Genomic DNA, 18,812 nt, shown 5'->3' on the forward strand with positions numbered 1-18,812 from the left:
TGGGCAGGTCTGTATGTCTGGTGACGACCAGCTCTTGTGAGAATGAAGGAAGAAGAGGTCCGAGCAGATGCCCCAGGAGATGTGTTCATAGATACCCCTGTCGCAGGAGCCACTCATCAGCTCTTACCAAAATGCCATCGTGTGTCCATGTGCCAGGCAGCAGTGATGCTAGGAAGTTACGCCACATATATATGTATTCTACCTATGTTAATCAGTAGATTCAATAAATCTAAACTTGAAAAATTCCAAAGAGTGATGTTTAGGGGACTTGTCAAGTAACCTTAAAGTTAATATGAAAAATTATGTGCAAAAATGACCCCCAAAATGTTCAAGACATAAGAAGAACAATAATAATAAAAACAAAGAGGAAATTTGCTCCGTCTAATAAAATGTAAGGCAAAGGAACATACTTGAAAGTGCATGAGATTGGCAAAGAATAAGCGAATAGTTCAGTGCAGAAAAAGTTTGAATTTTGAAACAGATTCTGGTATGTGTGGAAAGGATTCAGATTACTTAGGGGAAAGCACTTCATCATTACAGGGATTGAAATATTATTTATTTGGAAATTAAATCCAGTTATGCTTTTGCTAGGTACCGTTCACAAAATTAAATTTGAGATGAATTACTAACTTCAATATTTTGCAAAAGTATTAAGCATTAGAAGAAAGAAAAACACATAATAATTTCCACAGAAGCCAAAACGACTTTTGAGAAAATGTAAGACTCATAAATATCAAAACACTAGATAAAATAAGGTTTGACCATACGTATTTGTATATCTCAAGATGGAGAAAAATGTGTTATGTGAATGTATTGTGAATTTAGAAAATCAAAAAGAATTAATTAAAAACCTATTACAAACAAGACGACTTACTAAAATAAAATTTACATGTTGCGATTTAGAAAAATTCACATATAAAATTAATAAATGTCTTATGTAATAACAATAACTATCTAGATTCCATTACACAAATCAAGATTCCATTTTCAATAGCCACAAAATTGTTAAAATATTTGGCATACAGCTAACAAGAACTCAACAAAGCCTGTTTAACTATGTGATTTAAGCATTAGAACACTCTTAAAACATACATACACAAACGATAGAGAAATGTCAGAGATATTTTCTTGGCCAGAAAGCCACATGATCCTAAGGATTTTATTTTCTCCTAAGTTACTTTATACGTGTGTCATGATCACATTAAAAATAGTCTCATTTGTTTCTTCACCTACAACAAAATAAGATGATTATAAAATGTTGATGAAACATTAATCGTTCATCAGAAAAAAGTGAGGAAACAAATCAAAAGGGAGGGGTAAGTCTACCAGAGATCGAAATTTTTTTTTATAAATTCTTCATTATCAAGACTATATGGAATCTTTATAAGTAAATATAAAACCTAATGAAAAAGAATGGAGAATTCAAAGAGATACCCAAGATTTATAGAAATTTAGTATTTAAGAAAGATAGCATTTCAAATCACTGGTGAAAATATGCTGCTACTAATGTAGCAGCAGTTAACATGGATGGCATAGCAGCAATTAATAAAGCAAAGCAAACTCAAACAAAAGGTAAATGCCACCAACTAGGTCAAAAGGACACGACAAAAAGTAATTACAAGCTATAATACTTAAAATGGGTGATCAATAATGTTTCAATTTTAAAATAAGCAAAAAAACAAAAAACCTCTAAAACTAGGATAATATCACTAATACAATGATGTGTGAAAAAATGAGATGGAAATGACCAACAAAATGAAATAAAAATGAACAAAATATATGAACAATCTAATAACACAAAAGGAAATTTAAATTGGCATCAATACTTAATTAGGTGCTTAAAATCCCTCATAGAGAACTAGACATTTAAAATATATTGAAATACAATACTTCACCTATTAGATTTGCAAAATTTAATTTTTTGATAACAAACTTGTTAGTGAGACTGTGGGGATACAGGTATTATAATACATTGTGGTGGAATGCAAATGGTAGAGCCCATAAGGAGCAGAAACTCGCAAAATTTAGCAAAATTATACTTGTATATTTACTATTTTACACTGTAACCCAATATTCAGGAATCTATATCATATGTAACCTTGAAAAATTATAAGGTGAGGTGTCGACAAGATTGTTAATATGACAATACCTATTACTAAGGGTTGGAAACACCCCAAATTTTCATTCATAAGGTTTGCAGGAATAATTAGGGTGCATTTTTACAATCATGATTTCTAAACACTGAGTGTAAAATGTTATTGAAAAAACGAACCAACTGAAGACAATGAAGAGATGTACATGTTCATAGATGAGAAAATAAGTAGGGAAAATATATCAATTCTTCCAAATAAATCTATAAATTTTGTTTATATATAAATAACAATTGACATTTTTTACGCAATTTGATAAATTACTAATTCTATATTTCATACGGTTGAGTAAAGGCATAGAATAGAAAACTCAGTTTTGAAAAAGTACACAAGATACCGTCGCTCGTGGTGACCGTGTGGCTTTAATAGCACACGGCTCCGCGGTCAGGACTGTCACGCCGCGGACTGTGCCTGCCAGCCTGGGGCCGAGGAACCGCCAGGACCGTCGGCCGACGACAGCCCACGCGGGTCCCCCTCACGGCTGTGCTCGGCGCCTCGTCAGCGCGGACCCCTTGCACCGACCTGGAGCGCCCGTGGGAATCCGTCGTGTCTCTGGAACGCGCTGTCATCGGCCGCAGAGGGGCGGGAGCAGGGAGTGGAGAGCGGCCGGTCGTGCGCTCCTGTCCCCGGGCGGGACGGGCGGCCTGGGGGCGCAGCTGCACTCAGGGCCACCAGGAGGCGCCACGGAGAGCGCACCCCGCGACGGCGGCTTCCCGTCCGCGGCTCTGAGCGCCGCGCACCGGCGGCTGCGGGGACGCGGCTGACAGCCCGGCGCGGACCGCGTGTCCTCTGTGCGCGGTGGCGTCTGCGCACGCGCACTGTCCCGGTTAGGGCAGCTGCTGTCACCACAGGTGAACGCCTCAGGGACCCATGTGGTGCTCTGGACGACACCTCCTGGGAGCCGATGTCTACACTGCAGCCTCCGAGCAGTCGGGGTCGGTACGATCCCCCGTGGCCGTCACCAGGGCCCTGTCCCCTGTCCAGGTTTATGTCTTCTTCCTAGTGGGAGACGCCCCCCATAGACTGCTAAGAAAACGGTCTTGGGCTGCTAAACGTCCAGAGGCCCGTCCTCGCCTTGTCGGACTCACGTTTGACGAGGAAAAGCGGAGATCGGAACCGACTCTGCACGAGACGCTGAAGGCCGGACTCCCCTGTCGTCTCCCTCTTGAGGCTCCTCCGCAGGGTCCGTCCCCTGGACCCCCACACCCAGAGTTGACACGGTGTCCCCTGTGCTTCCCCAGTGCGGGGCGGCGTGTGGACCCATCGTCACTCTCCACGTGGGGACCTCTGGGGACCTCCGGGACCTGTCCCTTCCTCCTTTCTCCCACGGTTCTCTCCTCCTGCCCATCTCCGCGGCTCTTCCTGGAGCGCGTGTTGTTCAGACACTGGCTCTGCCGAACACGCACTTCCGTTTTCTCTCTCTCTTTCCCTTTCACTCCTTTTACTTTTTTATGCTTTTCTTTCAATTGTATCTTTCTTGTTATCCTTTTGTCTTTTTGATCTAATCAGGCTTCCCTTGTGTTATTTTCTCATCTTTCTAGTGAGTTCTTTTCTAAGTTAAATTTCAACACTTATGGGCCGCCCCCTGGCGCACTCGGGAGAGAGCGGCGCTGGGAGCGCAGGGTCGCTGCCGCGGGTTCGGATCCCACATAGGGATGGCCTTTGCGCTCACTGGCTGAGCGCGGTGCGGGCGACACCACCCCTAGGGTTACAACACCCTTAACTGTCACACACACACACACACACACACAAAACAAACAAACAAAAATTTCAGCAGTTATGTATTTAATTTCTAAATGACCTCATGGTTATTTGATTCATCTTCTCCCTCTTCTAATTTAACAATGTCTGTTCTGCTTCAGTAAGTCCAACAGTTTCACTCCTATAACTCTGAGGAAGTTAATGGTATTTTCTGTTTCCCTTGCATGATCTCTATTTCTTCCAATTCGCTTTTTCCTTTTTTGTTTGTTTGCTTTGGCCTATTTCATATTAGAGGATTTGCTGAACCTAGAGCATTTGCTGAAACATCTTGGGCCCTTGGCATCTGCGCATGGTTAACAGGGCAGTACAGGAAAGTTTGCTCCTGGGCTGTGGCTTCGTGGCCTGTGGGTGACTCTGTGAGGTTCTTTGACTGGGTTCTTGACTGAGGTGCCCAAATCAGCAGAGTGTGTACTGAAGAACTGGACTCCAAGGCCAGATGACATGCATTTGGATTTTTTTTTTTTAATTTTACAAGTTTCCATGACAATTCCTAACGGATCTTAATGCTGAGCACACCAAAGACTGTTAACACTAGGTATTCATGCCATCGTCAGTCACAGAAAGGACACCTACAAATTTAGGATACAGAACTTCCAACAAATAGTCATTTAATACCCGTTATTTGAAACAAAGTATTTCATGGACATACGAATTAGAGAGCATCTGGCTTCTTTAAGGGGTAAACAGTGAGGTGGAGCTGAAGATGGAGAGAAGCCCAGAGAGAGGACTAGGAACGTGACAAGTTTGACTTCGCATCTCATAGTCACTTTTCACTTCATTTCTCTCCATTCACAGCACATGCTGAGTGTAATCACAAGATCGGCGCCTCAGCTTGGTTGAGTTGAAGACATTGCAAGTCCTAGTTCAAAGAAGCCCTGAGTCTTCTGCTTGGGAACCAATCCACACCACGACAGACAGATGTGATGGGTTTTAATCGTTAGCAGGGTTGAAGTTGTCCAGGAGAACATGGGAAAATGAAAATTCTGAGAAGAAAGAGGGAAGCAGCTAAAACTACCATGGAGCAGGGACGGCCCGTGCGCACTTGGAGAGTGCAGTGCTGACAGCACCAGGGCCACGGGTTCGGATCCCTATGGAGGGTTGGCTGATTGGCTCACTTGGGAGAGCGTATTGCTGACAACACCACATCAAGGGATAGGATCCCCTTACCGGTCATCTTTAAAAAAAAAAAAAAAAAGTAATTTTTTTCAACTGAATAGCTTGTCTCCATTGCTTTTTATTATAGAATAAGAGGTGGTTCTGTGTTAAGTATTTTGGCACTTGGAAATAATAAAACCAAAATTAGAAATGGAATGTAGTTCTAAAACCTCATCAAATTACAGTGATAGCTATAGTAATCAAATCCATAAAAGATTCTTAAGTAATTATGACACTCAAAATTCAGAGCTACATGCAAAGTCACAAATATATTTAAAGTTAAAACTCATAGCAATATTAAAAACTTAGCAGCACAGTCACCTACCCTGCCTTGCTGTATGTATCAATCCTTTCAAAGAAGCAGCCTCTCCTAAAGCAATTGTCATTTCACTAAATTGATCACCTGCCTCAAACTCCTTGACATTTGAAACTATTCTTCCAGAGTCATCATTTTAATTTCCCTCCCATGACTTGGAATTACCAGCCTCAATACATTTGCATTGTTCCCTGTACTATTCCACAATGGGGGACAAAAAGCCTACCCTTGCCTTATCTGTGAGCATCTTTTTTCCTTGCAATCAGCTTATTCTCAATAGCAGCAGAGTATCTCTCTGTTGCATATTATTCCAATATGATCATGTATAGGCTGGCTGGTAGCTCAGCTGGTTAGAGCACAGCCTCGTATCACCAAGGTCAAGGGTGTGTATCCTTATATTGGCCAGCCACACACACACACACAAAGATTCCAAAATGATCATATATTTTACCTAATAGGAGCAGATGACACTGTTTTTGTTTTGTTTTGCTTTTTAATTAAACCCTCTCCCAAATATCATCTACTTTCCACTAAACTTACTTGCTTTAATGCTCTTCGTTTTTAAAAGTCAAGCTCATTTGCCACTTTCTGCAAAATAGCTTCTATCAATTCTCAAAAAAGGAATCTATTGTCCATTTTCTACTCAGCATCGTTCCAGAGTCTCCCCCAATATTGTTGACATTCTCCCCAATACCACATTTTTAAATGATAGTCCTAAACATAAAAGAAAAGCACCTCGATGGTCATATTGTTTGGATCATTTCTTTTGTCATGGGTGTCAGAATTTTTCACAGATTTCTTCTCATTCAGTTGCATGCCAGGACAAATGAACCATAATTTTCTACTAATGTTTAAGAAATTTGTAATCATCTTCTAGCTAAGATGTCATGAGACCCCCTTTCCTCCCTACACATGTGTACATATCTGCATCCCCTATTCCTAGGGGGATTCTGCAGGGGATGAAGGGAGAGGGCTCCCTTGACTAGTGCGGGTTCCCAAGGTCAGCATGCTGGGGTGTCAGTTTCCTGGGATTGCCTGTGACACTGCTATCAAGGCCATGCACAGAAGCAAGAGGAATGTGTTGGCCAGAGAAGGAAGACCCAGTGGGCTACCTTAGGGGTTCAGAGGTGTCCCCTGAGACTGAGAGTGAAGAAACCCACAGTAAGTAGGACAATCAAGGAGGCTAAAGTGAACGGCAGAAGTCAAGGCAGGATGGTGACTCTGGGAAATCTTTGTGCCCAGGCAGTTCCTGGCTGAAGGAAGTGGTCGGCAGACAGAATTAAAGGGCTGGCAGGTTATCAGGCAGCATGTTCATGGTGACCTTCCATCTGGGTATTCTTGATGCATCCTGTTTCACATGTTTGCAGACAATTCATTCATCAGTACTTGGCACCTATTACTTGCCAGGTGCTGGGCTGGGGGCCTGGAATAGGGGCAGACCGAGGTGTAGACTCTGCTCCTGGGTTGCTGACTGTCAGTTGAGGGGGACTAAGGATCATGACATAATGCAGAGTGATAAGATGTGTAGGTAGAGCACCAGGTAATAAAATCATAGACTCTTCTCTCTTCTCAAGTGCAGCACTTCAGGGAGTATTTATGGAGCCCCCGTGTTAGGCCCTTCCTGGATTCTGCACACAATATACTGATAGAGTTGCTGTCTCCCAGGACCAGTAGGTTGTGGGCTGGGATAGTGTTGACAGCAATGGATCTACATCAAAGCAATGGATGGGTGTCTGGTGTAAAGAAAATGGGGTGTGAAGCCAAAGTATGGGGGTGGAATCCTGATTGTGTCAACAATGGATATTTTATACAATTTGAAAAGAATTGCTGAACATATATCTGCATACTTTCATCTAATGGAGATATAAAGTTATTCCATAAATGGAATCTTCCTCAATTCTAGTTATGTTTGCATTGAACATGAGCACTTATCCCTGCCATTCAATGATTTTGAAAATAGGATTTGAATTTGTGAATAGTATTTCTTACTTACTTACATCTTACACATCAGTTCCATGTTGCCGTCATCTTAATGGACCAAACGCCTCTGGTTCTTCTCTGCAAATGGTGTTCATTTCCTACCATCTTCAGGTAGCTTCCTAATCTAGAATATTCTGATGGCCTCCTAGATCACTTTCCTCTCTTAGAATGTCAGGCACTCGATAGCACGTCTTCTCCTCTTTCTTATCCTGGGATCATCCCCCAAGCCAGGGTGCAGCTGAATCAGCTCTTTCTCCAGTTCTCGGCACCATGCTAGGCATATGGTGGATACAAACAGAGAGAACAGAGGAGACAGAGCACAAGACTCTAGAGACAGGCGTGTTACAATGACATTTAGAAAGTGAAACCTTCTCACTTTTGATCCTGTATTGTTTAGAAGTGAGTCACTAAGTCCAGTCCACACTGCAGGGCAGGGGATTACGTGAGGATGTGTGCAGCAGATGGTGGGGACCACTGGGAGCCCCTGACGAGTCGCCAACCACACAGACAGAGATGTGGCACTTGAGTCCAAACCTAAATACACACGAAGCCATTGTGAGGTTTTATGGAGGAAAGCAGTATGTGAATGCATGAAATTCCAACTGTCGCATGGTGCAGACAGGGAAAACAGACCAAGAGCAAAAGTGACATTTTCAAGATTATATGACAGGAACCAGACTTGTCGTTAGTCGTATTCCATGCTACCTTCCACACCGTCGTGGATTTTATCTCTAGTCTTGTTTATTAGCTGCATGTGACACCGGCCATAGGTTTCAGAGATGTTTTCTCACACATGCCTGATGCCATCCCTAGGAAGAAGATGCTAGAAAGATCCCCAATGTGCAAAAGGGGAGACTGGGGAGGTCATGAAAGTGACAATGGCTTGTCCAGGGTCACATAAAGTGATAAGAAGCAGGAGCTGGGGATGAACCTACGTGTATCTCCTCTGAGCTGGGACGCTGGCTGCACCCAGGCCTTGCACAGGGGTGTGGTCAGGCAGTGTTGGTGGAAGTGTGGGCAATAGAGAGAGTTCATGGGGAAGGAGGGTCAGCAGACAGGCACCCAGAGGGGCATTTGCAGTCTGGTACACAGAGGAGGGGCTCAGGAAATGAGGTATCAGGAAGTGACTTCACTTCCTTGACGACAGACCCCAACAGAACTCGGAACTCGGTAACCTGGCACCCACATTCTATACACAGCCCCTTCCCCAGCTCACTTGGCCACAGGTAGAGTGAGATGTTGTGCTGTATCCCGAGGTCCCGGGGCCGTAGCCCCAGGAAGCCCTGTGCTGAGAGGCTTGTCCAATGCTTCCGGCGCTGCTTCAGCCCTCGCCCTCGACCCCTGTGGCCATCTGGGAGGAGGTCCCCAAAGGTAATGTCAGGTGGCCCAGAGGAGGTTGGGCAAGGCCAGGCCAGCACTATGAGCTTCCCTGGGTGACCGCACCCCCTCCTCCTGAGCGTGTGGGGAACGGGGACATGGGACACCCTCCCAGGGCAGGGGCAGAGGGTGGGGGGTTTATAAACCTGCTGGTCCTGGTGTGTTCACACCTCAGGTCTGGCTGGAGGGTGAACGGGGACTGCCGGGGTGGCAACCACCACCCTGTACATTAACCCTGGGCCCTCAGGCTGTCTTCTCATGTCCTCCCTGAGGTTAAGACTGGCCTCCAGCCCCTGCCCTCCTTGGGGTTCACGGTGCTGTCACTGTGTATCTCTCCCCTGTCCTGTCCTAGAGTGAAGACACATCTTCATTGAGCTCGGATGCCACCCACATGGTGTGGCCTGTCCCGGCACGCACCCTGAAGAAGCGGGTGGAGCACCTGGTGCCTGCTGTCTTGGGTGGTGACCAATCTTATGTCCACCTGTTTCTGTCAAGCTACAAGAACTTTGCCAGTCCCCGGCATGTGCTGCACCTGCTTTTCCTCAGGTGAGCACTCAGGCCCTGGATCACACAGTGTCACTAGGCCGCCTCCTAGCTGTGAGTCTTAGGACTGTCACCACACCCCTCTGAGCCTCAGTTTCCTCCTGTGTTCAGTGGGTGGTCACAGGAACAAGCTCCAGTGGGTCCCCCATGGAAAGTGCTACTCCTGAGTCCAGCCCTGTGGAAGGTCTGCTGGAGGGGCCACGGTCGTCCTCATTCAGGATTCCTGACACCCCCACGAGGAAGTCTCTGTCACCCCCTCACTGACGTCGTTGACTTGGGCTTCACTGTTTTCACATTTTTACAGGAAATTTGAGATTCTATCTGTAGGCTTCTGGGTGTATTCAAAGCAGGGAGACCAGAGGCGGGCAGAGCGGCTTCAGGTACACCCAGATATCTTGGGAGGAGTTGGTTGGGGTTCATTCCTTCAACAATCGTACGTGAAGCCACACTATGTGCAGTCACTTTCTGGGCACTGACCATAATCCAATGAACCGAGGAGACTGTATTCCCTGCCCTCCTGGGCTTCCATTCTAGTCAGAGGTGAGACAGTCACAGTAGACATGAGAAGCAGGTAGTGCCACCATATGGTAGATTTGACACACTCCTGACCTCTTCTAGGTATGGAAACATGATTTCTGATTGTGACGGGGATGGCGAATCCCTGGAGCAGCTAAAATGGTAAGTGGAGTTTAGGTGCAGAAGGAGGGGCTCCCATCTAAACACAACTGCGTGTGGTCTGTGGGGGCCTGTGGGTGGGGGGCTGGCAGAACTCTGGTTCTCACACATCTTATGATTCCTGCTACAGGGCTGAGGGCTCAAGGCTTTCCCTGCAGGGAAAGGAGTCAAGACGGCTGGGGATGTGGTCGCAGGCACCGGAGGGTGTGCGAGAGGCTGGAGATCAGAGTGAGCCCAGAGAGAATCCATCCCCACGCCCTCCCACCCAGCCCTGCCCACACCCCCAGAGCCCGTGCTGAGCCAGAGCAGGAGGTGTGCAGAGCATCCCGCTCACACTCGGGGCTGGAGCCTCCATGGGGATGCTCAGCTGGTGCTGAGGGTGCAGAGTGTGGTCAGGGCCAAGAGATTGCTGTCACTGGGAAAAGGATATGCAGATTTTCATGCAGACACTTGGGCAGTACATTCACATGTGAGCTCAAGTTTGGGCTTTTCCAAGGGCCCTGGGTAGGCCAGGGGAGCAGCGCCTCCCTCTGTTTCCTCATTTATCAGATATTGCTGGACACCTCCTGTGTGCCAGTGAGTAATGCCCAGAGCAGACAGCACCCTCCTGGGGTGGACAGGTCATTCCAGCAGGGATGGGGCAGTGACACAGACAGAGGAGGTTGTCAGGTCTCCCTGAAGGAGGGAAACGTGGTCACATCAGTGGTTGAAGGCTCCTCTCATGGAGGCTTTTGCCAGCCCCTCCTTGGCTGCCAGGCCCATCTGTGCCAGAACTGCCATACTGGGGGTGGACATTGGATGGGCTGGTCTATGGACAGGCACGGGCAGAGGGTACAAGACTGCAGCTCACTCAGGGGAGCCTTGGGAGGGCAGCATAGTGGGATAGGCCAGGCCTCTGATGCTGTTGCCCACCTGTCTCCCACAGTGCCATGTCCTCTGTCTTAAAGATCTGGCTGGAATTCTATTCCACCGATTTCCACGAGACTCCTGAATTTCATTCTTTGAAGTTTCTTTCGGCCTACGTACATATCAGTATGCGAGGTTCAGAGGTGGAGCGTAAGGCTGATCTTCTTCTGGCGCAGCTGGAGAAGCCGGAGCACCTGGAGCCTAGTGAGGCGGAGACTGAGGGTGAGGAGGAAGAGGGTGGGTGCCTGTGCGGGTTTGGGGAGGGGCCTGGGCTGGGCCACACAGAGCAGAGTTTCCAGAAGCAGGCTGGGGACAGGGGCACTGAGTACTCAGAACAATCATACAGTGTTCTGCAGTGTGGGGAGACTTCCTGACGCTGGGTCTCTGGACTTGGGCTTCTGGAAAGACAGTGTCATTGGATGAGACATAGAAATTCACATTGATATTTTCAATTGTTGTCTCTCCAGTTCCAGCTTCTGCCCAGGCTGAACAACTGTCCCAAGAGCTGCTGCCATGTTCGGCTCGAGTTCCAGCTCCAGCTCCATCTCCACTGCCAGAGGCAGAGCGAGAGCAAGATCCAGAGCCCAAGCCAGAGCAAGAAGTAGAGCAGGAGCAAGATCCAGAGCAAGAGGTAGAGCAGGAGCAAGATCCAGAGCAAGAGGTAGAGCAGGAACAAGATCCAGAGCAAGTGGTAGATCAGACGCAAGATCCAGAGCAGGAGCAACAGAAAGATCAAGAGAAAGATCAGGAGAAAGAGCAAGAGAAAGAGCAGGAGAAAGATCAAGATCCGGAGGTAGAGCTAGAGCAACCTGACATAACCGTTCCTGAAATATCAGAAGAATTAGAATAAACACCAGCACCCAGGGGAGCCCAGGCTCCAGAGCTCCCACAAACACCCTGACCAGTCCCCACTCCAGATCTGTTCTTGCCCTTCCTTGACGCTGTGCTTCTCCTCATTTTTGTCTGTGTCCTGCATCTCCTCAAATTTTGTCATCTTTTATTTTCAATAATATCCCTTGTATAAAATAAAGTGTTTTTAATATTTTCAAAATTACCATTCAGTGGCATTAAGTACATTTTTAATACGGTGCAACCCTTACCACCATCTAGTGAGCGAACAGCTTCATCGACTCTGTAGCCATTAAGCTGTCACTCCCCATCCCGCCTCTCCCTGTCCCTGACTACCACTCCATTTTCTGTGTGTGTGAATTTACCTATCGTGGATTGTTCCTATCAGTACCGTTATAGGTTATGTGGCCTTTTGTATCTGGCCGCATAATATGAGAAAGATCTGATTAATTTTCATTTTGTGTTTTTAGTAAGAGGAAAATTACAGAAAAAACAAAGACTCTATGTAGAAACACAAAGCCCTGATAGTTATTATTGCCATAATCTTGAAATAGGAACTACTTTTGAATGACCAGAGAGCCAGAAGCCACTGAGGAAAATGCTGACTTTTCCTGGTCCAAACAAAAACCAGAATAATGTCAAAAGGTGAAAAGACAAACCCCAGACTGGAAAATTCTTCATGGGCAGAGAAAGGGTAGTATGCATCTTAGTTGTACAAAGAGTTCTCATTTATCCATAGGGACAAAGGACATACTCCTGCAGTTCCACAGTGAAGCAATTCACATGGCCAGTAAATGTCAGACATCCGCGGCCTCCCCAATGATGATGCACAGAAATTTACTCACTATTCAGATAGCGTTTGCCCCATCAGATGGGCAGGTCTGTATGTCTGGTGACGACCAGCTCTTGTGAGAATGAAGGAAGAAGAGGTCCGAGCAGATGCCCCAGGAGATGTGTTCATAGATACCCCTGTCGCAGGAGCCACTCATCAGCTCTTACCAAAATGCCATCGTGTGTCCATGTGCCAGGCAGCAGTGATGCTAGGAAGTTACGCCACATATATATGTATTCTACCTATGTTAATCAGTAGATTCAATAAATCTAAACTTGAAAAATTCCAAAGAGTGATGTTTAGGGGACTTGTCAAATAACCTTAAAGTTAATATGAAAAATTACGTGCAAAAATGACCCCCAAAATGTTCAAGACATAAGAAGAACAATAATAATAAAAACAAAGAGGAAATTTGCTCCGTCTAATAAAATGTAAGGCAAAGGAACATACTTGAAAGTGCATGAGATTGGCAAAGAATAAGCGAATAGTTCAGTGCAGTAAAAGTTTGAATTTTGAAACAGATTCTGGTATGTGTGGAAAGGATTCAGATTACTTAGGGGAAAGCACTTCATCATTACAGGGATTGAAATATTATTTATTTGGAAATTAAATCCAGTTATGCTTTTGCTAGGTACCGTTCACAAAATTAAATTTGAGATGAATTACTAACTTCAATATTTTGCAAAAGTATTAAGCATTAGAAGAAAGAAAAACACATAATAATTTCCACAGAAGCCAAAACGACTTTTGAGAAAATGTAAGACTCATAAATATCAAAACACTAGATAAAATAAGGTTTGACCATACGTATTTGTATATCTCAAGATGGAGAAAAATGTGTTATGTGAATGTATTGTGAATTTAGAAAATCAAAAAGAATTAATTAAAAACCTATTACAAACAAGACGACTTACTAAAATAAAATTTACATGTTGCGATTTAGAAAAATTCACATATAAAATTAATAAATGTCTTATGTAATAACAATAACTATCTAGATTCCATTACACAAATCAAGATTCCATTTTCAATAGCCACAAAATTGTTAAAATATTTGGCATAAAGCTAACAAGAACTCAACAAAGCCTGTTTAACTATGTGATTTAAGCATTAGAACACTCTTAAAACATACATACACAAACGATAGAGAAATGTCAGAGATATTTTCTTCGCCAGAAAGCCACATGATCCTAAGGATTTTATTTTCTCCTAAGTTACTTTATACGTGTGTCATGATCACATTAAAAATAGTCTCATTTGTTTCTTCACCTACAACAAAATAAGATGATTATAAAATGTTGATGAAACATTAATCGTTCATCAGAAAAAAATGAGGAAACAAATCAAAAGGGAGGGGTAAGTCTACCAGAGATCGAAATTTTTTTTTATAAATTCTTCATTATCAAGACTATATGGAATGTTTATAAGTAAATATAAAACCTAATGAAAAAGAATGGAGAATTCAAAGAGATACCCAAGATTTATAGAAATTTAGTATTTAAGAAAGATAGCATTTCAAATCACTGGTGAAAATATGCTGCTACTAATGTAGCAGCAGTTAACATGGATGGCATAGCAGCAATCAATAAAGCAAAGCAAACTCAAACAAAAGGTAAATGCCACCAACTAGGTCAAAAGGACACGACAAAAAGTAATTACAAGCTATAATACTTAAAATGGGTGATCAATAATGTTTCAATTTTAAAATAAGCAAAAAAACAAAAAACCTCTAAAACTAGGATAATATCACTAATATAATGATGTGTGAAAAAATGAGATGGAAATGACCAACAAAATGAAATAAAAATGAACAAAATATATGAACAATCTAATAACACAAAAGGAAATTTAAATTGGCATCAATACTTAATTAGGTGCTTAAAATCCCTCATAGAGAACTAGACATTTAAAATATATTGAAATACAATACTTCACCTATTAGATTTGCAAAATTTAATTTTTTGATAACAAACTTGTTAGTGAGACTGTGGGGATACAGGTATTATAATACATTGTGGTGGAATGCAAATGGTAGAGCCCATAAGGAGCAGAAACTCGCAAAATTTAGCAAAATTATACTTGTATATTTACTATTTTACACTGTAACCCGATATTCAGGAATCTATATCATATGTAACCTTGAAAAATTATAAGGTGAGGTGTCGACAAGATTGTTAATATGACAATACCTATTACTAAGGGTTGGAAACACCCCAAATTTTCATTCATAAGGTTTGCATGAATAATTAGGGTGCATTTTTACAGTCATGATTTCTAAACACTGAGTGTAAAATGTTATTGAAAAAACGAACCAACTGAAGACAATGAAGAGATGTACATGTTCATAGATGAGAAAATAAGTAGGGAAAATATATCTATTCTTCCAAATAAATCTATAAATTTTGTTTATATATAAATAACAATTGACATTTTTTACGCAATTTGATAAATTACTAATTCTATATTTCATACGGTTGAGTAAAGGCATAGAATAGAAAACTCAGTTTTGAAAAAGTACACAAGATACCGTCGCTCGTGGTGACCGTGTGGCTTTAATAGCACACGGCTCCGCGGTCAGGACTGTCACGCCGCGGACTGTGCCTGCCAGCCTGGGGCCGAGGAACCGCCAGGACCGTCGGCCGACGACAGCCCACGCGGGTCCCCCTCACGGCTGTGCTCGGCGCCTCGTCAGCGCGGACCCCTTGCACCGACCTGGAGCGCCCGTGGGAATCCGTCGTGTCTCTGGAACGCGCTGTCATCGGCCGCAGAGGGGCGGGAGCAGGGAGTGGAGAGCGGCCGGTCGTGCGCTCCTGTCCCCGGGCGGGACGGGCGGCCTGGGGGCGCAGCTGCACTCAGGGCCACCAGGAGGCGCCACGGAGAGCGCACCCCGCGACGGCGGCTTCCCGTCCGCGGCTCTGAGCGCCGCGCACCGGCGGCTGCGGGGACGCGGCTGACAGCCCGGCGCGGACCGCGTGTCCTCTGTGCGCGGTGGCGTCTGCGCACGCGCACTGTCCCGGTTAGGGCAGCTGCTGTCACCACAGGTGAACGCCTCAGGGACCCATGTGGTGCTCTGGACGACACCTCCTGGGAGCCGATGTCTACACTGCAGCCTCCGAGCAGTCGGGGTCGGTACGATCCCCCGTGGCCGTCACCAGGGCCCTGTCCCCTGTCCGGGTTTATGTCTTCTCCGTAGTGGGAAACGCCCCCCCATAGACTGCTAAGAAAACGGTCTTGGGCTGCTAAACGTCCAGAGGCCCGTCCTCGCCTTGTCGGACTCACGTTTGACGAGGAAAAGCGGAGATCGGAACCGACTCTGCACGAGACGCTGAAGGCCGGACTCCCCTGTCGTCTCCCTCTTGAGGCTCCTCCGCAGGGTCCGTCCCCTGGACCCCCACACCCAGAGTTGACACGGTGTCCCCTGTGCTTCCCCAGTGCGGGGCGGCGTGTGGACCCATCGTCACTCTCCACGTGGGGACCTCTGGGGACCTCCGGGACCTGTCCCTTCCTCCTTTCTCCCACGGTTCTCTCCTCCTGCCCATCTCCGCGGCTCTTCCTGGAGCGCGTGTTGTTCAGACACTGGCTCTGCGGACACGCACTTCCGTTTTCTCTCTCTCTTTCCCTTTTACTCCTTTTACTTTTTTATGCTTTTCTTTCAATTGTATCTTTCTTGTTATCCTTTTGTCTTTTTGATCTAATCAGGCTTCCCTTGTGTTATTTTCTCATCTTTCCAGTGAGTTGTTTTCTAATTTAAATTTCAACACTTATGGGCCGCCCCGTGGCGCACTCGGGAGAGAGCGGCGCTGGGAGCGCAGGGTCGCTGCCGCGGGTTCGGATCCCACATAGGGATGGCCTTTGCGCTCACTGGCTGAGCGCGGTGCGGGCGACACCACCCCTAGGGTTACAACACCCTTAACTGTCACACACACACACACACACACACACAAAACAAACAAACAAAAATTTCAGCAGTTATGTATTTAATTTCTAAATGACCTCATGGTTATTTGATTCATCTTCTCCCTCTTCTAATTTAACAATGTCTGTTCTGCTTCAGTAAGTCCAACAGTTTCTCTCCTATAACTCTGAGGAAGTTAATGGTATTTTCTGTTTCCCTTGCATGATCTCTATTTCTTCCAATTCGCTTTTTCCTTTTTTGTTTGTTTGCTTTGGCCTATTTCATATTAGAGGATTTGCTGAACCTAGAGCATTTGCTGAAACATCTTGGGCCCTTGGCATCTGCGCATGGTTAACAGGGCAGTACAGGAAAGTTTGCTCCTGGGCTGTGGCTTCCTGGCCTGTGGGTGACTCTGTGAGGTTCTTTGATTGGGTTCTTGACTGAGGTGCCCAAATCAGCAGAGTGTGTACTGAAGAACTGGACTCCAAGGCCAGATGACATGCATTTGGATTTTTTTTTTAATTTTACAAGTTTCCATGACAATTCCTAACGGATCTTAATGCTGAGCACACCAAAGACTGTTAACACTAGGTATTCATGCCATCGTCAGTCACAGAAAGGACACCTACAAATTTAGGATACAGAAAATTCCAACAAATAGTCATTTAATACCCGTTATTTGAAACAAAGTATTTCATGGACATACGAATTAGAGAGCATCTGGCTTCTTTAAGGGGTAAACAGTGAGGTGGAGCTGAAGATGGAGAGAAGCCCAGAGAGAGGACTAGGAACGTGACAAGTTTGACTTCGCATCTCATAGTCACTTTTCACTTCATTTCTCTCCATTCACAGCACATGCTGAGTGTAATCACAAGATCGGCGCCTCAGCTTGGTTGAGTTGAAGACAATGCAAGTCCTAGTTCAAAGAAGCCCTGAGTCTTCTGCTTGGGAACCAATCCACACCACGACAGACAGATGTGATGGGTTTTAATCGTTAGCAGGGTTGAAGTTGTCCAGGAGAACATGGGAAAATGAAAATTCTGAGAAGAAAGAGGGAAGCAGCTAAAACTACCATGGAGCAGGGACGGCCCGTGCGCACTTGGAGAGTGCAGTGCTGACAGCACCAGGGCCACGGGTTCGGATCCCTATGGAGGGTTGGCTGATTGGCTCACTTGGGAGAGCGTGGTGCTGACAACACCACATCAAGGGATAGGATCCCCTTACCGGTCATCTTTAAAAAAAAAAAAAAAGTAATTTTTTTCAACTGAATAGCTTGTCTCCATTGCTTTTTATTATAGAATAAGAGGTGGTTCTGTGTTAAGTATTTTGGCACTTGGAAATAATAAAACCAAAATTAGAAATGGAATGTAGTTCTAAAACCTCATCAAATTACAGTGATAGCTATAGTAATCAAATCCATAAAAGATTCTTAAGTAATTATGACACTCAAAATTCAGAGCTACATGCAAAGTCACAAATATATTTAAAGTTAAAACTCATAGCAATATTAAAAACTTAGCAGCACAGTCACCTACCCTGCCTTGCTGTATGTATCAATCCTTTCAAAGAAGCAGCCTCTCCTAAAGCAATTGTCATTTCACTAAATTGATCACCTGCCTCAAACTCCTTGACATTTGAAACTATTCTTCCAGAGTCATCATTTTAATTTCCCTCCCATGACTTGGAATTACCAGCCTCAATACATTTGCATTGTTCCCTGTACTATTCCACAATGGGGGACAAAAAGCCTACCCTTGCCTTATCTGTGAGCATCTTTTTTCCTTGCAATCAGCTTATTCTCAATATCAGCAGAGTATCTCTCTGTTGCATATTATTCCAATATGATCATGTATAGGCTGGCTGGTAGCTCAGCTGGTTAGAGCACAGCCTCGTATCACCAAGGTCAAGGGTGTGTATCCTTATATTGGCCAGCCACACACACACACACAAAGATTCCAAAATGATCATATATTTTACCTAATAGGAGCAGATGACACTGTTTTTGTTTTGTTTTGCTTTTTAATTAAACCCTCTCCCAAATATCATCTACTTTCCACTAAACTTACTTGCTTTAATGCTCTTCGTTTTTAAAAGTCAAGCTCATTTGCCACTTTCTGCAAAATAGCTTCTATCAATTCTCAAAAAAGGAATCTATTGTCCATTTTCTACTCAGCATCGTTCCAGAGTCTCCCCCAATATTGTTGACATTCTCCCCAATACCACATTTTTAAATGATAGTCCTAAACATAAAAGAAAAGCACCTCGATGGTCATATTGTTTGGATCATTTCTTTTGTCATGGGTGTCAGAATTTTTCACAGATTTCTTCTCATTCAGTTGCATGCCAGGACAAATGAACCATAATTTTCTACTA

Source organism: Cynocephalus volans, chromosome 10 (genome assembly GCF_027409185.1).
Source record: "Cynocephalus volans isolate mCynVol1 chromosome 10, mCynVol1.pri, whole genome shotgun sequence".
In the NCBI taxonomy this organism is placed as follows: domain Eukaryota; kingdom Metazoa; phylum Chordata; class Mammalia; order Dermoptera; family Cynocephalidae; genus Cynocephalus; species Cynocephalus volans.